We start from the raw sequence: 17,187 nt of genomic DNA on the forward strand, positions 1-17,187 counted from the left end.
ATAAAACCCGAACTCCTTATCTTGGCACAGGCCCTTAGGGGTCTGACCTTTTTGTACATCTCCGTCCTCCTCTCCAGTTGGGTCCCTCCCCACTGGCAGCCACTCTGGCTTCTTTTTGGTCACTCATGTCTACCATACCCCTGCCACCCTAGGACCTTGGCATTTGCCTGGAACACTGTTCTTTGCTCTTATCAGTAGCCTGCTTACCCCCAGCTCATGGTTCACATTGCGTCCCAAGCTTTACCTTCTCAGGGAGGCCTGCGCTGAGCTCTCCTACCAGATCACCCTCCTCCTGATGGTCTCTCAAAGCACTGCGAGCCTCCCTGTCCTAGCACTTCTTGCAGTTGCACCTTTGCACTTCTTTGTGTGGTTATGTCAGTAGTTACCTAACTTGTGCATGAGCAAGACGACATTTGTTTTCCTTCCCCTTGGTATTCCCAGTGATTAGTGCCGTGTCTGTCACAGAATAGCTGCTCAATAAATATTTGGTGAGTGCGTGAATAAGCATCAAGTGTTTGAGGTTTGTGCATGGGTGTTTTCTCCAGCACGATGGGGGTAGCTCTTTAGAATGTGAGGCTGGTAGGAGCAGGGCAGTGGGCTGTCTTGTTCATTGCTACATTTTTAGCTCTTCGGAGGAGCATAATGAGTATTTACCGAATGCATTGAATGGATGAATGAATGAATGAATGAGTGAGTGAATGAATGAATGGGTCTGTGCTCTCTCAAGTACTAAGGATAGGGATACAGCAGGGAGAGAAGGTCAAGTAAGATCAGGGCCACTTGGTGTCACTGTCAGAAGCCGAGCACCCACCCTATAACTCATTTCCTATGGCAATGCAAGTGCCCAATAAATAGTCATTAAATACATGAACTCATTTAACCCAGCCGGCTGTGGCATCTGCCCTGGTGTGGCAATTGTTGTGCTTGTAAACCCAATAAGAATGATCCTGGGGAAGGATCACAAACCCAAAACAACCCAGATGAAAGGGCTGTCGCCTACCCCTCCCCCTCCCACCCTTTCTCTCGCTTCAGCCTGAGAATGTCAGTGTCCAGCTGCCAGGAGGCACAGCCTGTTTGGAGTCTGAGACCATGTCACCCAGGGAGTTTGTGTTCAAATTTTGGGGGTGTTTTCAAAGCTCTCAGAAATCCTGCCGGTATAAAATCTATAGCTCTCTAGGGTTCTGAGGGTTCACCTCTGATCTTTGAAAATATTCCATAACGTGAAGAAAATGCACTCTCTGCCCCACCCTTCGCCTGCCACACCCCCTCCTCACCTCCCATTACCCACCGCCCACCACACCACCCTGGCTTACCATTTGATACTTTTGAGTTGCCCAGGGTCTGGAGAGAAAGGGATTTTATTTTACATCCCACAGCTGTTGCAAAGCTGCAGCTATCTAAAATGTTTAAAATAGTAAAATGGCTTCCAGGCGAAGAGTCTTTCTTCTTCAGTATTTGAAGATCTGGAGCCTACTCCCCAGCTGACCCATCTCTGAAAAAGTGAAATGTGAAGTCTTCATCCTACACCCATCACTCCCAAGTACTTAAGGTACAATTTAGGTACGGCATCGTGACTACAGTTAATAATACTGTGGTGCATATTTGAAAATTGCTAAGAGAGTAGATCTTAAAAGTCCTCATCATAAGAAAAACAAAATTTTTTTTTTTTGTATTTATGTATGAGGACAGATGTTAATTAGACTTGTGGTGATCATTTTGCAGTATATATAAATGTCAAACCATTATATTGTACATGTGAAACTAATGTAAGATGTCAGTTATACCTCAACAACAACAACAAACAACAACAACCCCTCCCCCCCAAATATGGGGATGCAAACGAGAAAAAAAAGAGTCATTTAGGCAGAAATTAATATTTGCTTCTCCACCTGTTTTCTGAACCAACTGTCCATCCAGAAAACGGAGGAAAAACTTGGTTCTTAGGCTGAAAGTGCCTCCTGAGGTGAGAAGAAGGGGCTTGAGAATTCATCAGACGGCTCTGCCTGCCCTTGGCTGGCCCTCAATCCACTGCCCCAAAGAAACAAGAATCCAAAGACTCTGAGAGAAGGCGATTTCACAGTCTCTCTGGGAGTCCTTTTTCATGGTCCAATAAGCCCTTACAGTCAGGAAGTCGTTTCTTGGTCTGACCTATGGCTCTTATGCTGCATTAAACCGTGCTGATCTTAAAGAGTCTGGGTTTCCTGGATGGCTCCTATCGTGGGCTTTCCTGGGGCCAACGAAGGTAAATGAGCTGCCTTTAAAGGCACGTTGTAGAGGAAATCTGTCTTCCTCTGTCTAATGGTTGGAGTGTTCCTGCTGCTGGAGCCTTTGATGATTTCCTTGCTGGCCGAGGCTGCCTGCCCCACAGCAGGGAGGCCACCCTGAGTTCCGCACTGTCCTGGGGATGGTCTCTGAGGCGGGGTTCAGATGACGCTCGTTGTGATGTATTCCAATCTTTAACCTTCCTTGAAGGCCAGTGCTGAGAGCGTCCTTAATTCTGTTCTTTAATTGCTTTACTAGCACACTGGCTCCATCACATTCTTCATTCCGCTCTTCAGGATACCCCAGCTGGAGTGGCGTCTCAATAGAGACCCAGCCTCCAGGCTGTCCTTCACCGCGTCATCATAGACTGGAGGCTCTTTCCCTTATTCTAACCACTCTGACCACCATTGGTTCTCCTTTCCAGTGTTGAATGAAACGTCCAGACCTGAAAGCCCTTGCATTGCAGCTGCATACGGTGGATAGGCAATAGATATTTGTGAATGGAGATATTAATGAATGAATGGGGTAGTGCCTTACCGTGTACCAGATTAGACATGCTGGCATTTTGGGTTTTCAGTTTCTTTCCTGTTTAGCAGTGGGTTTTCTGCCTCTCACTAACTGAGATCACAAAGCACATTTAGTAAGTAGAGAATATACCAGTAACCCAGGACCGGGAGCCCCGGTTGGGAATCCAAGAAAGAACTGGACCAAATTTAGGCTTTGGTACTCAGCCACGAACCATGCAGAATGCAGATCTGAGGAGACAGAACCAGCTCTTGTGTTGGTGGCATCCGCGCCAAGGAGATTTTGCGACACCACCTTTGGGATCTAGTAACCTCGTCTGTCTACCCTTCTCTGAGCCCCCACTTCTGCCTCAAACCTAACAGAGCCAAACTGAGGAGGGTAGTGTCAAGTTCAAGATCCTCTGAACTATGAAGTCAGCTCAATTTCCTGGAATTCCTAATGAAGGATATGCTATAAATATGATTTCTGCATCTCCCTGTCCTCCCTCAACAAAGCAGCCCCTGGAGCTTGGAAGCCTGGCTTCTAGAACTAAGTGTAATAATATAAACTATTGGACTGGAGGGGTTGACATTGTTTTACAAAGGCCATGAATAAGCAATGAGTTTGGTACCTGATCATCCCAGGAAACAAGCCCTGCTCTACACGGTAAAAGGGAATTTCAACAAAAGAATCTTGTTTCTTTAATATTTTCTATTGTTAACATAATAACTCTCCTTCTCCAGCACACACCCTGCCCTCCAGGCTAGAGGGGGCATTTACTGCCTCTTGCTCATGATGTCCATCAGCTGAAATGGGTGGCCTGCTCCCAAGCCTTATCATGGGAGCACTGGGGAACTCAGCTCCCCAATATCCTAAAAAAAACACACCAAACCTCCATATTAGCCTTTGGCTGTCAGACAGAATAACAACACCCAAAGTCAGCAGAATACAGACAGTGAACCAGCAAATTAACAAATGAGGGAACTAGTAAAATAATACATCTTCCCACTTGAACTCTAGTTAATGGAGCTAATTAATTTATTATTCTCCTCAGCTTTTTGCAGCTTAAAAAAACAAAATAAAATATAGTTAGATAACCCTTGAGTTTCTCTCTCTCGGAAGTTGTTTTAAATTCCTTTGTTTTTCCCCACCCTGACTTCCTCTCTCACCCAGGAAACAGGATGATGCCCTTAGGATATGATGCCCTGTCATGAAGTTCACTTGAGCTCCTACAGGCCCTTCTTTTTAATCTTAAGGTCATTATTGAGTTCTTGGGCCTGTGGAAAGTTGTCTTCACTGTAGGAAGTTTTCTCCATCTCAAGTTTACCCTGCCTGCTGTACTTGATGGAAAAAAGGTTGCCTTCCCTAGCAAAGCTGCATCTTGTAATGCATTTCCTTTGTGCCTTGGTCACCAGGAAACTCAGTGAAACCGCTTGCTCAATTGCACTAGTTTTCCTTACATTAAGCTTTTCGATTATCATTCTAATTCTGGTTCTTCTGCCTGAGTTTTAATCATTATCTTCTATCTGTTGAAGTTCTGCCTTCAAGTCCACTGAAATCCAGGGGATGTTCAGACAACTTGGGGGTGCAGGTCTGGGACTGTTCTGGGTGGAAGCTGTTAACTGATGAAGTTTGAAGAAGCCACATGGTGTTGGGCAGAATCATAAAGGAGAGAAGACCAAGTCAGAACCAGGAAGATAAGGCAATGTTTTATCTTTCAGCAGGGCGGGAGCCTGAGTGGGGCCCAAGGTATGAGGTTTCGTTCAGGTGGAGGGTTCAGGATTTTGCTTATAAGTTCATTTGTTCATCCATCCATCCATCCAATAAATATTTATTAAGAGCATATTCCATGCAAGGGGTTTTCCATTCACTGGAAGCACAGTGAACACAAATCTGATAAACTCCCTGTCCTCATGGAGCTTACATTCTGTTGGAGGTAGACAGACAATAAACAAAAAAAATGTGAAATAGATCATGGAGAGACAAATAAGACAGGAGAGGTTGGTGGAGTGGAACTGTTGCAATGTCATATAGGGTGGCCTGGGACAGTGGGGCCATTGAAATGAATGGAAAAGTATATGCCAGGGAAGCCCTTTCACATAGTACCGGGCGTGAGCCACAGGAGTTGCGATGGTCTAGTCTGTCACTTCAGAAAGTAGAAGGGATGGTACAGAAATAATAACTACTATAAAGTGATTGTTACACCTATCTCAAAGACTCATGTGAGTTTGCACCCACGTGGAAATTACTTTCCATCTTCTCCTCTGTCCCTTGCACTAAGCTGCAGATTTTCTGAGCTAAGGGAATGTCCATCACATCCTTTCAGCTGGATCTCCTAGACGGATGTAAAACAAAATGAGACCGTTGGAGATGTAAGCAAATTTCTCTGTCCCTAACCTTCTTCAGGCAGGAAGCAGACTGGCAGTGCTGCTTGCCACTAAGGGCATACTCCTCAACGGACACTTCTGAAGTGGCTAAGGATGATGGAAAGGGGGGGCCTCCAGAGGGCAAAACCAGGGGCCCCAGGAATGGAGAGCTATTCTGTAGAACAGAGCTATTCTGTAGAACAGTCTCAGTAGAACAGGGGTCACCTTAAAGAACATTGTCTACAACCAGTTTACTCCCTTTTCACATTAGTATTTTTTTCTGTGATTCTGTCCCTGTTCCACCATTGTATTTTGGGCATACATGGGGAAAAACAATTTATCTTTTTGACTTTTAGGTTCCTGGATTAAGAGGAGGCTCAATGAGAGCTGATGCAGATCATGAGTTTCTCGATTTCCAGGTCAGTATTAGGATTGGATAAGATATTTGGAGGGTCTTTGGGATAGAGTGAATATTTGTGACCAAAACGGCAGAGGGTGGGCATTATCTGTAAATATCCACTCTCTCCCCTTTTTGTGCATCTCCATGGGGCAAGTATACCTCCCTGCCCTTGACTTCGGGCTTCATTGTTTTACCTATTTTGGCAAATAAGATATTAACGGATGTGACATGAGCAAGGGCTTGATATGTGCTTGTGCTATTGAGCTTGTTGTCTTGCATTTTTGTCATTGCCATGAGAAAAACATGACATGGGCCCAGGAGAAAGAGAGATATGTAGAGCTGCCCTGGATGACCTGTAGACCTGTAGCCTGAAGTGAAGCCACCTCAAATGACCCTCAAATATATGGTGAGAAATACTTATGGATATATGCTACCGTGACATTTGTGGTTCTTACACAGCAGTAGCTGACTAAGACAACCCACAGCAGCAACCTGGAACTCCATGGCTTCCTGAATGGTAGGAAGTGAACAAATAATTGTCTAACCAATTGGGAGTGGGTCCGTGCCAACAGAAAGGAAAAATGATAATATCCTTGGGATAAATTGAGTAAGTTCTCCTGACTGCCTTGAAAATTCAGCATGCGTAGTGGGTCCTGGGAACGGTGGGAAGCTGTGCAGAAGCAAGTGTACCTCAAAGTCTCCCATGCTGGTCCAAGGAAAGGAATAAAGAGTCAGTTGAGGTTGTTGAGGTGAATGGGTTTATAGACTGAGGTTGCCCAGGAATTCTCAGTGTATATATACAGTGTGCATACTTAATGTTTGACATATTTGTTATACAGTAATTTTCTGATAATTAAACTTCTTAATATAACTTTGTGGTAAGAGTGCTTTTCCCACATTCCAGAGATTACCAGGAGTCTGACTTTTTTTTTTTTTAAATCTTGTATTGTATATATTTTTAGAAGGAGGTAGAGTAAAAATAAATAGATTAACCATGAGTGTTGGGAAAGGGGGTTGGGTGGGAAAGAAAAAAATGCCATTCAGAAATAGACCATGAAATTAATTACCTGGATAAACCAACATAAAAAAAAATATTGTTTAAGACAAGGGTCATAAACTCAAATAACTTAGGGGCCAGGCAGGTGACATAAACAAGTGAAGCAGGCTGGTTAGGGACTGTGGTGATACGGGGAGTGTGTGCCCTATCCAAGGAGGGCAGCTGTGACTTGGTTCCCTCTAACTGTTGCCATGTGGAAATGGGGTCTAGTGTTGCCAAGTTTTCTGAGTTTCCTTGAGAAGCAGGGCTGCCATGCGTGCCTGTTCCAGTTTCCACCACACAAGAGTGCTCAGCTGATAGGACGACTAGAGACTGAAATACAGTCTGAGCTGTACGTCCCAAGCCCTGGGCCAGGGCACGTGACTTGGGGAGCAGGGCTGGGCTGGATTTCAGTCCTCTCTCACCCCTTTCACCCTACCTTTGTGTAGTGAACAATCATGGTGGAGGCTGAAGGATCCCACTGCCACTGTGGAATTCCTCCTTATCCCTGCCCCGGGCAGCCCAGGTACGGGCGTGCTTCCCAGGCTTACCAATTAGATGCTCCTTCCCAGGACCTGGAGTCTTGCATGAGTGACAATAGCACAGAGATGGAGAGATCACACGGGGTGGCCTCAGCTGTGTTTAGGTGTGTTCGCATGGTGGTTGATAACAGAATTTTTGAAAAAACTGAGCTGCCAAACAAAACTCATTGGCATGCTGACTGAGCCAGAGGTCTCCAGCTAGCCACCTCTGGATTATTTCCTCCAAGTGCAGAAGGGGACGATGAGTGCACTCTCCTGTTTTTAGTAACCTTTGCATGAGCATAGGTTTCTGCTTCATGAAGTTCCCCTAAATTTTGTTTCACCAAAGTGGGCATCGTAGCACCAAGCAGGGAAAAGCTCCTTTTCCCAGATGGTTTGCATTCGATCCCAGGTGTACTAGAGCTGGGTCCTGGAATGTACCAGCTCTATGATCTTGGTCTAGTTTCCATCATGCTGACTCTTAACTTCCTTGTCTATAAAATGGGAATTTGGATGCTGCTCCTTCTTGCCTCCCATGGACACTATAAGGATCAAATCTAATGAGATGACGTGTGAGAAAGCACTTTGCAAAGCTCTGACACACCATGTAAACATAAGGTTTTATTAATACAGCTGCTAAGACATGAGAAGTCATTTTACTGATGTTTTAGCCAGAGATGGGGGAACTGGGCATGGAGCAGGCCATTTGATTAGGATCAAAATGCTGACAAAAGGGCTTTGTAACTCACTGCTGTCCCAGGCTACCCACACTACCCACGGCTGCAAATCTGTGCCTTTCCCATAACAATAAATATTTGTATCGCACCTTAACGTTATTTAATTTGACCCTCACAACAGTTGTTGTGAGGTATGGATTATTCTTCCCATTTGCTGATGAGGAAATTGAGGCTCAGGGAGCCCAAGTTTTTACGCAACTGGCAAGGAGCCGAATTCGACAGTGAATCCAGGTCTTCCCCTTGTGGGACTTCTAGTTCACAGTCCCTCCTAATTGTCTCCTGGAACCATCAGAGGCCAACCTGGAGTTCAGCAGCGCCATCAATGACAGAAAAGGCTTCTGTGAAGTGCTCAGGGCTTAGGAAGGAATCAGTAAATGTCTGGCCAGTGGAGAAGCCTCAGCCCAGAATGCCTTCTCCTCATCTTTTGGAAACAGCAGCTTCTACTTCCAACTTTTGGCGAACTGCCTCCTTCTCTATTCAAGTGTCCTTCTGTGTGACGCTGCCTCTGGGTGCCAGAGAGGGGCACGCGATTTAATTTCCACCAGTAGGATACACGCTCCCAACCACTTGATCTTGGGAGGGTACATACAGGGATGGAGGGAAGTTGTAGCTGGGTCATCCCAAGGCTAAGCCGAGTAGTCCAGCAGTTCTGAGAATCACCCGGAAGGCTTGTTAAACACAGAATGCTGGGCCCACCCTCAGAATATCTGATTCAGAAGGTCTGGGATGGGGCCTGAGGATTTGCATTGCTAACAAGTTTCCAGGTGATGCTGTGTCTCCAAGGACCACATTTAGAGCTTCTGCATCAGGGGACACATGGCAATGTCTAGAGACCTTTTTGATTTTCACAACTGGAGGGCTTCTATTTGCATGAAGTGGGTAGAGGTCAGGGATGCTTAACATCATACATTGTACAGGACGGCCCTTACCACAAGGAATTATCTCGCCCAAAATGGTAGTAGTGCCCAGGTTGAGAAACCTTGCTCTAGAGGAGCGGTTCAAATGCTCCTGCGCTGAGGTCCCAGAGATGCCTGGACCCTGCCTCTCTCCAAGCTCTTCCATGGAGTCTGTGGTTACCCCAGTCTCCTTCCAAACGTTCCTTCTTCTTTTACTTAATCAGATTCGATTTTTTTTATTGGGGGAGGGGAACAGGACTTTATTGGGGAACAGTGTGTACTCCCAGGCCTTTTTTTTTTTTCCCCAAGTCAAGTTGTTGTCCTTTCAATCTTAGTTGTGGAGGGCGCAGCCCAGCTCCAGGTCCAGTTGCCGTTGCTAGTTGCAGGGGGTGCAGCCCACCATCCCCCGCGGGAGTCTAACTGGCAACCTTGTGGTTGAGAGGACGCGCTCCAACTGAGCCATCCGGGAGCTCAGCGGCAGCTCAGCTCAAGGTGCCGTGTTCAATCTTAGTTGCAGGGGGCACTGCCCACCATCCCTTGTGGGACTCGAGGAATCGAACTGGCAACCTTGTGGTTGAGAGCCCACTGGCCCATGTGGGAATTGAACCGGCAGCCTTCAGAGTTAGGAGCATAGAGCTCTAACCGCCTGAGCCACCGGGCCGGCCCCAGATTCGATTTTTGTTACCTACAACAAAAGATCCAGTAGAGATTTAATGATTTTAGAGGAGTCACGCGGGTGACATAGTCGTATAAACCACACAAACTTATTTCCTTTCTTCCTATGGCTCTCTTCCCTCCATTTAAGCGCTGTATACTGTTCCATGTTACATATATACCACCATTTGTCTATCTATTCTCCTTTTCTTGAGCACTTCGGCCATGTCGTTCTTTTCTTTTCCTTTTCTCGTTATCAACAATGCCACAATGAACACTCAAATATAAATGCTTGTGCTGACATGTAGGAGTTTCCCTAAGGTTCATAACCAGATATGAATTTGCTGGGTCATGCCATTTGGATACCTTCAGTTTTACTGAATATTGATAAATCACTCTCCAAGTCGCTGTGTCAATTCATCCTCCCACCAGTGTGTATCGATATTTCCCCATGTCCTCGTTAACATTCAGTATAGACAGATGTGTTAATTTTTGAAAACTGGTGGGTGACTCATTGTTTTAATTTGCATTTCCCTGATCATTAGTGTTGTTGATCATATTTTATATGCCAATTGCTCACTGGGGTTTCCCTTTTTGGAGATTGCGATTCACATTCTTTGCCCTTTTCTGTTTTATTTTGCTTTTTTCTTGCTTAATTTCTTAGTGATTTGTAGGTGATGTTATATATTCTGGGTCCCAGTCTATTATCATTCATGTGAATTTGCCGTTTAACTTTGTTTATGGTATCATTTGTTGCATAGAACTTTAAAATTTTATTTTGGTCAAATGTATTAATTTTTTTTCTTTTAGGATGATTTTTTTTCCCCAACCTGTTTTAAGGATCTTTCTATTTGCCAATTAATAAAGATATTCTCCTCTATTTTTTCTTAAATGTAAAGCTTTTAAAAAAATCTAGTCTTTAATCCATCTGGAATTTATTTTTATTTGTAGAGTAGGTCAGGAATCTTTTTTTTTTTTTTTTTTAATTTATTGGGGTGACAATTGTTAGTAGAATTACATAGATTTCAGTTGTGCAATTCTGAATCACATCATCCATAAATCACACTGTGTGTTCACCACCCAGAGTCAGCTCCCCTTCCATCACCGTACATTTAGGAATCTCATTTTTATTTCTCCATATGGGTAGCTAGTTGGCCCAGCACCAATTATTGAACAACCCATCTTCTCCCCATTGATCTATAATGACACCATTGCATGTAGTTTGTTTCCATTTATTTGTGAGTCCGTTTCTGAGCTCCCCATTTGTTCTACTGGTCTATTTGCTAGTTTCTGTACCAATACCACACTGATCATGACACTGGCAAGTGTGTAGATGCCTGGCGCAGAAGTGGATAGGAAACCTTCATTTCCCATCCCTCCTTCTGAGGGTTCCTTGTTACCACCAGGAATGTATACTTCTTGGCTTAGTTTCCTTCAGTCCCTGACCTTGTGCCCTAAACAAGACAAGAGAATTGCTGTACTGAATTCTGGGATCCACTTTGTCACAAGTAGTTTCCTTATACGTATGACTCCAGCTCCGGACACATAATGGCACTCAGTAAATATTTGCAGAAACTGAATGAAAATGCCTAGAGAGACCAAATGCCCCAAGCAGGGTCTGTCTGTGAATTTCTCTCCTTGCAGCACCAGAAATAGCACCATGTTTATTCATTCAATATGTGTTTGTGCAGTTCCTACTATGTTCCTGGTAAACCAACGAGACACGGCTTCAGCCTTCCTGGAGACAGACATTCAGTAAGTTGGTATGTAATTACACACTGCAAAAGCGCTATAAAAAAAGAAAACTGGACTCTTAAGAGAGAATGATGTTATTGGAGGGTCAAGGAAGCCCTTTCTGAGGAAGTGACGGAGGAGTTCAGGATGAGTAAGGCCAAGTTAGGCCAAGATAAAAGAGGATTGTTCTAGACAAAGGGAACAATATGTGCAAAGGTCCTGAGGTGCAAAAAAACTAGATGTGCAATAGTGGTGCTTCTCATGCTTTAATGTGCAGTTGGGGATATTATTAAAAGGCAGATTCTGACTCAGTAGGTCTGGGATGGGGCTGAACTCCTGAATTTCCAACTAGCTCCCAGGTGCAGCTGATGCTGCTCATTTGAGGCTATAGCTCACACTTAGGGTAGCACTGTGTTAAAGGAACCGAGAGATTTTTGAAGGTGTGACAGAGCATGGTGAAGAAGGATGAGGGTGAGGAGATGGGACTGAGACCAGATCATGCAGGATCTTTGGGACCACCTTCCAAATGCAAGGAGGAGAGTCACACAGTCCGATCTGGTGTGGGGACAGAGTCCCAGAGGGCAGTTTCCAGGCTCTCAGCCTCACATGGAAAGGTGCTGGCTCGGGTATTGGATGGCCATTGGCTGTGACTGGTTGGCCATCAGCTGTAACCAGTTAGCCAATTGGCCACTGATATAACTGCCGTGGCTACGTTGGTTGGTTGGTTGGCAGAGAACTGGCTGGCGGACTGCCGATCGGGTGGATCTTACTTGCTGTGTCTCGCCCGGCCGCCAGTGAGACTGGGGTGCAGGAAGACCCCTTGTGGGGGTACTGGCGGATGTTTGCTTTTGTATCTCCAACCCAGCCGTCAGCGAGAATATAGTGGTATAACTCCCGTATCTATGGCTCTGTGGGTGTTCCTTTTTGGCCTCACCATAGCCTGCGTTCTTATGCGGGGAACGGGATCAGAGTCCCAGCATGACATCTGGCAATTGATAAAATGCTTCTTAGAAAATTTTAATGCTCTGTAACATTGCTGAGAATGGTAATGGTTGGATCAGACACACTCTTGGGAGTTTACAATCCCGGGCTTATTCCTTGATGCCAGAGAACCGTAAGAACCAAGAGGTTGCTAGGGTGTCTAAAGTAGTCGCTGGTAACCCTGCAGCCAGAGGTCCACCCTGCCGCACATCTCCCCTCCTGTCCACCCTCAGATCTGCTGCTGTGTTTGCAAAGGAGGCAGCGTGGTGCGCTGGGGAGAGGAGCCTGAAGACTCAGGGGGAAAGCTCAGCCCCACTACTTGCCACCTGGGTATCTGCCTGGCCTTGGGCACACCCTCAATTGGCCCAAGCCTCAGTTTCCTCATCTGTAAAATGGAGCTCCATAAACCTTCCCAGCAGCAGAGCCATTGGGAAGATTGGAGATAATGCACAATAAACACGGCCATTCAGTAAACTAGATGTGTTTTTCCTGATTCCTACCGTGTTTCCTGAAAATAAGACCGGGTCTTATATTAATTTTTGCTCCAAAAGTTGCATTAGGGCTTATGTGCAGGGGCTGTCCTCCTGAAAAATCATGCTAAGGCTTATTTTCTGGGTAGGTCTTATTTTCGGGGAAACATGTTATTGCTAAATCCGAAGCCCAGGAAATGCTCACAATACGCCACCTTCTGCACAAAGTTCAAGGGCTTGAGACCGTCAGGATCGTCTTTATCTTGAAATGCCTCTCCACGTGGAGAGTGTTCCCTTGTCTTAAGCAAACCAGCAGTATCTTGGGTTAGACTGGCAGAATATAGGCCCCCTCCCCCCCAAAAAATGTGAATATTTTCTTTTTAGAAAATAAAATTTCCCATAGGAAAAAAACGAACTAGGTTCTCTTGCGCAGGTCTGTGCTGACCTTTTCCTCCCTCTCTTCTGTCTGTCTGTCTGTCTGTCTGTCTGTCTCTGTGTTTCTACTCAACAACAGGATGTCCTCCTTCTCCCCCTGCTCTGGCTGCAAACAACCCGGAGCCACTCTGTCTGCCACGCTGTGCTCTGTTTAAAGGAACAGACACCCATTTCTCACAGAAGAACCATTAGGTAAACAATAATATATTTTTTTAAGCCCAGAAAGTGGCTCAACATACTCAGTGTGGAGTGGATGTCTCTTGCATTCCCTAGCTAGTTTCAGGACAAAGGTCTCCAGAGAAAGGATGCTTCTTTTCTTTTCTTTAAAAGAGTAAAAGAGGACAACAGGAAACCTTGGCTAAGAGGGGCTGGGAGGCCTGAGGCCAGCAGACAGGAGACTTGTCTTGGTCTAAAGAGCCCCAGGAGGCTGCTGCTGGCCACCCCTGGCCAGAGTGGGCAGGAGAAGATGGCTTTCACTCTGATATACCCTGTCCCCCAAATGCACCTTCTGTTTGCTGAGTACTCTACCACTGTGCAAAGGCCCCCCCATGATGTGACCTCACTGTACCCTCCTAATGACACCCAGAGTTAAGCATGATTACCCCCACTTTACATGAGGAAACTGAGGCCTAGAGGATGAAGGAACTTTTCCAAGGTCACACAGATTTAAGCTCATGTCAGGACTCAAAGCCAAGACTCCAAAGTTCATTACCAAACCACGTTCAACATTGACTTCCTGGATCCCAGCTTTTTGAAGAAATTGATCTCACCCTATAGTCTTGCAAGAGAAGAAAGGACCCTTTTTCTATATCTGGGGGCAGGATCTGGAGGAATGAGCTGCTCCGGGTAATCGGTGGGGTCAGGAATAGGGCTGAGGTCGCCAGGGTCCTGAATTAAATATGCAATGCTGGTAGATTCAATAAAAGAAAAATCCAAAAAACAAGATGCAGTCAGCACCTTCATCTCCTTGCGTGGGTGCTCCACTCTGAGACTCTAGTGAATGCGTCCCTCCCGCCACGCTCCGTCTTTTAGCACCATCTCCACAGCTGCCATCCATGGAGGCCGATGGCTGCGCACTCATGTTCCCATCTGTCTGTAACAACAGAGACATAATTACCAGAAAAATAAAGCCGCAGAATGTGTTTCTGAAACCCAGTAAAAGACAATGTTTTGGGCTTCTTCAAAATATAGTGACTATCCCCTGATGGGGATAAATCCACTGGGAGAAGCGGTGTGGGGGGAAGGGTAGAATGCCTCTGCCTTTTGGTGAAGGCAGACCTGGATTTGAGACCAGTGGGTCCATGAGAAACCCCTTCCTGCTTATGGTCCTTGTTTCTTCATCGGTCACACCTGGTTGACGTGGGGAAGGAAGGAGAGGTTGTGCTGGTTTCTCTATGCTCTGTCTTCTTTTAATCTCACGGCAACCCACGGAGGGGCAGCATTATTATTATTTTTTTTTTTTCATTTTCTACATTCTTTTTTTATTTTTAATTTATTGGGGTGACAATTGTTAGTAAAATTACATAGACTTCAGGTGTACAATTCTGTATTACATCATCTATAAATCCCATTGTGTGTTCACCACCCAGAGTCAGTTCTCCTTCCATCACCACATGTGCTGCCGAAGCGAGCACAGCATTATTATTTTTACAAGGAGGAAAGTGAGGCTCCAAGAAGTTCACCAGGTTGCCTGAGGTTGGCCTGCCTCCCACGAAAATGTTCTTCACGAAACCACTAAGCTACACAAGATATGTGACTAGAATGTACTGGGCACACCATGTGGGCTCAATCAGTTGGATTCATGGCCTTGATTCCTTGTCTCCAAGGGACAAAGAGCATATTAAAGACAAGCCCAGGCTGCCACCCTTTGGAGGCTAGACCAAGGGCTCTTAAGCTTTGGTGAAGACAAGGGAGGTTTCAGGGCTTCGTCCCCCCTACTCCTCCCGCCCCCGTAAAATGAGACCTAGGGTGAAATCTGGTCATCAGAATGGAGCTAAATGTTGTCATTGTTATAAATTATTCCCTCCCCAAGGAGACAGGGGATAATCAAATTCTTTCCCTGGCCTGGAGGAAGAAGGGACAGGAGAACACAGCAGGGGACAGTGTTCATGCCAGAAAAACAATGCATCGTTAGTGATGACATCAAGAACAGGAGGGCATGCAGTGCTTGCTATGGGCAGGAGCTGTGCCAAGTATTTCTCAGCCGTTTGCTTCTTCCAACGTAATAGTGATGCTGTGGAGAGTGTTTCCCCTCCGTATCCACTCTTTGCCCTTCTTTCTTTGCCTGGGAGACTGGACTCCTACAGACAACATTACCGGAATTTGTTTCAAAAGCTAGCAGGACATCAGAGGCCAAGAAGAGAGAGGTTGGGGTATCTCCTCCTACTCCCTCTGTGCCACCGCTCGGTGTCCCTGGGCAGCGATGGCCCCTATGTCTCTAGCTCTCACCTGGGCCTCGGTCCTGGGGGAGGTAACAGCCTCCTTCCTTCACTAATTTCTCTTCAAATCTCCCTGCCGGTTATGCCTTCTGTTCCCGGCAGCCCCCTGCATGAATCCTGCCAACTATTTCTTTTTCCATTTCGCAGAGGAGGCCAGGGCCCAGTATTACAGATCTTGCCAAGGCCAAACTCGAGTCTTCCCAAATCTACCACCCAGAGAGTCTGGAAATCAGGATGGACTGACCTGGACCTGCCTGGAGATCCCATATGTTGCTTCTGCAGCAGACTCATGGGTCGGGGAGGGAGGGCTGGGGAGCATGTGCAGTGGGAGGTCAGCTTCTCTGGCCATGCAGCCTCCCTGTGCGTAACCTGCACTGAGAACAGATCAAATCGCTCTGCCTGACCCATGGATTCCCGCATGAATGGGCCCAGCAGCTATTTATTTCCTTCCTACATGAAGCAGAAGTACTACTGGGCACAGGAAGAGTGAACAAACAGCACATTCTGCTGCCCAAAGCCATTACTGTTATTGCGTATGTTGTTAAATGTTTTAAAGCAGTTTCACATTGACAAAGAGTTTTCCTCTTGCTCCTCCACCCTCTTCTTCTCTTCCTTGTGGCTGAGCAGGGAGACGGCTGGGCCCTATTTCCCCAACCCATTTTCCAGATGGGGACACGGAGGCTCCAAGAGGTGCAGAGCTGGCCTGGAGGGCAGCAGCTGTTCTGGGGGTTTAGCCCCAATAGGACCTGTTTCCTGAGCCACCAGCCAAGATGAAAAATGAACCTGGCCAGAAAATCCTAAAGCGTTGACAGAGACAAGAAGATGGGGAAGAGGAGAAGGGGGAGAAAATGTAGTAATATACCAGACCCTCGGTCACCTCACTGTATGCGCTTCATCACCGTGTACCATTACACCCATTGTCTAGATGAGAAAGCAGAGACTTGGAGGAGCTGAGCCCCTTGGGACTGCCATATAATATGTGCTGAATAAATATGTGTTGACTGAATAAAGTGACTTTACCCAGTTCATCAGTAGTGGAGCTGGAATTGAAATTTAAGTCTGTTTGACCCCAAAGCTTTGCGTTTGTGTCAGGAATAAAAAACAAACAAACGAAAAAACAAGGAAAGGATGTAGGACTGAGAAAAGCAAGAGAAAGCTACTAGATGCTAGACTAGCAGCTCTAGGGAGGTGCTAGAGCATTGCTGTTAAGACTGTGGGTTCTGGCGGCTGGCTGGCTAGGTTCAAATCCCAGCCTCTCTACGTCCTAACTGTGCGACATTGGGCAAGTTGCATTAGTTTTCGGTGCCTCATTTCTTCATCTGTAAACAGAGAACGATCGTCCCTGTGCTGGCCTGGGACTGTGTACCTTGATATCCACGCTAGGCCTTTCCCCGGCTCTGCATCAGAGTGGGGCTGAGCCTCGCAGGCTGTGTTTGCAAAGCTCCGTTTATAACATCAGGTTTCCGGCAGGGTTTAGCCAATGGGAGGCCTTGGGAGGAGGTTGGTGGGTGGGGTTAGGGAGAAGCCAGAGTATTTCTTCTCCCTCTCTCTGTCTTGGGCCTGGTCTCCGGAAGCAGCTTCTCCTTTATGTCTTTCACTCCTGCTGGACAGGGCCACCGTGATTTCAGCTCCTGGGTGACCTCAGAAGCCATAACACCCACCCTCTTTGTTTGCCCAGCCTCTGTTGGGGATGGTGACTCCCTCCTATGCCAATCTCTGGGCTTCTGTCCATCACTTCTCTGTTCGTCTGTCC

General features: G+C 46.2%; 1 long non-coding RNA gene across 3 annotated transcripts; it reads left to right on the top strand.

The window, feature by feature from the left end:
- The first annotated feature begins 5,564 nt into the window (after positions 1 to 5,564).
- Positions 5,565 to 16,418, top strand: LOC117012915 (uncharacterized). Of its 3 annotated transcripts, none has more exons than XR_004421244.1 (4): positions 5,565 to 5,938; positions 11,068 to 11,139; positions 13,076 to 13,188; positions 15,582 to 16,418. It is a non-coding gene; the product is annotated as an uncharacterized LOC117012915 (long non-coding RNA). The 3 variants fall into 3 exon arrangements; XR_004421245.1 differs by lacking the exon at positions 15,582 to 16,418 and adding an exon at positions 15,029 to 15,571; XR_004421243.1 differs by lacking the exon at positions 15,582 to 16,418 and having other exon boundaries at positions 13,076 to 14,540.
- Positions 16,419 to 17,187: the final 769 nt, after the last annotated feature.

This window comes from Rhinolophus ferrumequinum, chromosome 21 (assembly GCF_004115265.2).
Source record: "Rhinolophus ferrumequinum isolate MPI-CBG mRhiFer1 chromosome 21, mRhiFer1_v1.p, whole genome shotgun sequence".
NCBI lineage: Eukaryota > Metazoa > Chordata > Mammalia > Chiroptera > Rhinolophidae > Rhinolophus > Rhinolophus ferrumequinum.